We start from the raw sequence: 3,974 nt of genomic DNA, 5'->3' as shown, positions 1-3,974 counted from the left end.
ATAAATAGCTTTTATTATTTTGAGATACTTTCCATCAATACCTAGCTTATTGAGGGTTTTTAGCATAAAGGGCTGTTGAATTTTGTCAAAGGCCTTCTCTGCATCAATTGAGATAATTATGTGGTTTTTGTCTTTGGTTCTGTTTATGTGGTGAATTACGTTTATAGACTTGCGTATGTTGAACCAGCCTTCCTGATGCAAATTTCTATATGGATTAGTTGAAAGAACAATGGCCTTAAGGAATACATTAACTTTTCTGATTCTACCACTAAATAAAAAAGGATTTGCCCTTTTGGGGTCTCAATATTTGTTTCACAGGGATGGTAATGGAGTAAGCCATACGTTCCCAATATTTTCCTCATTAAAAATTATATGCATTTATATTTATTTCTATGTGTTAAAAATTAATATTTTCAAGCAATTATGTGGCAATCAAAATACATTTACTTGTAGGTTCTGTGGCCATATAATGTACCTTAATATATTTTTCTTTTATTTATCTTTTCAAATTTTCTTTTAAGTTCTGGGATACATGTGCAGAATGTGCAGGTTTGTTATGTAGGTATACATGTGCCATGGTAGTTTGCCGGGCCTATCAACCCATCATCTAGGTTGTAAGCCCCACATGCATTAGATATTTGTCCTAATGCTCTCCCTCCCCTTGCTCCCCACCTCGAGACAGGACCCAGTGTCTGTTGTTCATGTATTCTCATTGTTCAACTACCACTTATAAGTGAGAATCTGCAGTGTTTGGTTTTCTTTTCTTGTGTTAGTTTGCTGATAATGATAACTTCCAGCTTCATCCATGTACCTCTATAGGACAAGATCTCATTCTGTTTTATGGCTGCATAGTATTGCATGGTGTACATATGCTGCATTTTCTTTATCCATTCTATCATTTATGGTCATTTGGGATGATTCCAAGTCTTTGGTATTGTAAATAGTGCCTCAGTAAACATACATGTACATGTATTTTTATAGTAGAATGGTTTATAATCCTTTGAGTATATACCCAGTAATGGAATTGCTGAATTAAATGGTGTTTCTCATTCTAGATCCTTGAGGAATTGCCACGCCGTCTTCCACAATGGTTGGACTCATTTACACTCCCACCAACTGTGTAAAAGCATTCCTATTTTTCCACAGCCTTGCCAGCATCTACCATTTCCTGACTTTTTAATAATCTCCAATCTGACTGGTGTGAGATGGTATCTCATTGTGGTTTTGATTCGCATTTCTCTAATGACCAATGATGATGAGCTTTTTTTCCATATGTTTTGGCCACATAAATGTATTCTTTTGAGAAGTGTCTGTTCATATCCTTCCCTCATTTTTTGATGGGGTTGTTACTTTTTTATTGTAAATTTGTTTAAGTTGTTTGTAAATTTGGGATATTAGACCTTTGTCAGATGGGTAGATTGCAAATAATTTCTCCCTTTCTGTAGGCTGACTGTTCATTCTGACGCTAGTTTCTTTTGCTGTGCAGGAGCTCTTTAATTTAGTTAGATCCCATTTGTCAATTGTGGCTTTTGCTGCCATTGCTTTTGGTGTTTCAGCCATGAAGTCTTTGCCCATGCCTATGTCCTGAACGGTATTGCCTCAGTTTTTTTCTAGGGATTTTATTGTTTTGGGTTTAATAAGCCTTTAATCCATTTTGAATTAATATTGTACAAGTGGTAAGGAAGGGGTACAGTTTCTGTTTTCTGCATATGGCTAGCCAGTTTTCCCAGAACCATTTAATAAATAGGGAATCATTTCACCTTTGCTTGTTTTTGTCAGGTTTGTCAAAGATCAGATGATTGTAAATGTGTGGTGTTAATTTCTGAGGTCTCTATTCTGTTCCATTGGTCTATATATCTGTTTTGGTACCAGCACTATACTGCTTTGGTTACCGTAGACTTGAGTATAGTTTGAAATCAGGTAGTGTGTGATGCATCCCGCTTTGTTCTTTGTGCTTATGATTGTCTTGGCTACACGGGCTCTTTTTTGGCTTCACATGAAATTTAAAGTAGTTTTTTCTAATTCTGGGAGGAAAGTCAATGGTAGCTTGATGGGAATAGTATTAAATCTATAAATTATTTTGGGCAGTATGGCAAGATATTGATTCTTCCTATCCATGAGCATAGACTATTTTTCCATTCGTTTCTGTCCTGTCTTATTTCCTTGAGCAGTGGTTTGTAATGCTACTTGAAGAGGTCCTTCTGTCCCTTGTGAGTTGTATTCCTATATATTTTATTCTCTTCGTAGTTGTGAATGGGAGTTCATTCATGATTTGGCTCTCTGCTTGTCTGTTGTCAGTGTATATGAATGCTTGTGATTTTTGCACATTGATTTTGTATTCTGAGACTTTGCTGAAGTTGCTTGTCAGCTTAAGGAGTTTTAGGCTGAGATAATGGGGTTTTCCAAATATAGAATCATGTCATCTGCAAACAGAGACAATTTGATTTCCTCTCTTTCTATTTGAATACACTTTATTTTTTTCTCTTTCTTAATATATTTTTCTTGACATGTTTATATATACAAAATAGTTCATTATAAAGTTTGACCACCACAGATTGAGAACCACCTAGCTAGATGTTCTGCAAAGACATATACGACTTGGTTACCACAGCTATTAAACAGAGAAATAAACATACCAGTATTTTTTTGTTAAGGTATTTAAATAAAGTTTGGAAAAATAAATATGAGGTCATAAAATATTATATGCAATCACATGACAAGATGATTCTAAAATCTCAAATGTTTCTGAATAATTTGGAAGAATTGTTACTTAGATGTTTATATATTTGTGACAACCATTTAACCGGATTAATTGATCCATTTATTTATCCATTAATTAATTCATTTATGCCTGCATTAACTCACTCATGCACCAAACAATGACTTTTTGAGAGTCTTGTGCTATTATTATGAACACAGTTGGAGCAATAAAGGAGACACAGGGCTGGGTGTGGGCTCACATCTGTTATCCCAACACTTTGGGAAGCCCAAACAGGAGGATCACTTGGGACCAGGAATTCAAGACTAATCTGGGCAACATAGTGAGGCCCCATTTCTACAAAAAAAAGTAAAAAATAAAAATTAGCTCAGCGTGTTGGTACACCCCTGTGGTCCCAGCTACTCAGGAGGCTGAAGCAGGGAGATTACTTGAGCCCAGGAGTTCAAGGCTGCAGTGAGACATGAGTATACCACTGCACTCCATCTAGCCTGGGCAACAGAGCAAGAGCCTGTATCAATAAATAAATAAATAAGACACAGGTTAACAATAATTAGACTAATGTAGGAAATATGGGAAAACACAGAAAGAGACTATTTTAATGTTGTGGTAAATAGTTCTGTACAATCAGAAAAGGTGGTATGGAAGAGTAAAGGGAGGACTCACAATGTCTGGGAAGGTACGAGAGGTTTCTGGGGAAAAGTTATAGCTAAGAAACTTCGGGAATGAGTAGGTTTCAGCCAGAAAAAAAGCGTCTGATTACTAATTTCTTCACTTTGACATGGCTCATTTGTGATTTTGGCTTTTACAGTTTGGACAATTCTAAAAAATATATCTAATGAGTAGACTGACTCATTGTTTGATAGAAAATCTCAGTTGAGTCCTTATTATAAGGAATCTATAGCTTTATTGAAACAAGATAAAACTTAAGTTGGTTTGCAATGGCATTTTATATATGTGCGTGTGTTTGTGTGTGCGTTCCTCCAAATGTACCTTCTTCCACATCATTCCATGCCGTGAATGTATGTTCAATGATTCTCCAACCTGGTGTTCCATATTCCACATTATTCACCCACTTGTACATTCAGCATGGATTTTTTTTTTTTTAATCCTTTCCCCATTGCTTGTTTTTGTCAGGTTTGTCAAAGATCGGTTGGTTGTAGATATGTTGTGTTGCCTCTGAGGCCTCTGTTCTGTTCCATTGGTCTGTATCTCTGTTTTGGTACCGTACCATGCTGTTTTGATTACTGTCCTTTTT

This window comes from Cebus imitator, unplaced genomic scaffold (genome assembly GCF_001604975.1).
Source record: "Cebus imitator isolate Cc_AM_T3 unplaced genomic scaffold, Cebus_imitator-1.0 Scaffold459, whole genome shotgun sequence".
In the NCBI taxonomy this organism is placed as follows: Eukaryota; Metazoa; Chordata; class Mammalia; order Primates; family Cebidae; genus Cebus; species Cebus imitator.
The sequence above is the reverse complement of the archived record's forward strand: the minus strand, read 5'-3'. Positions refer to the sequence as shown.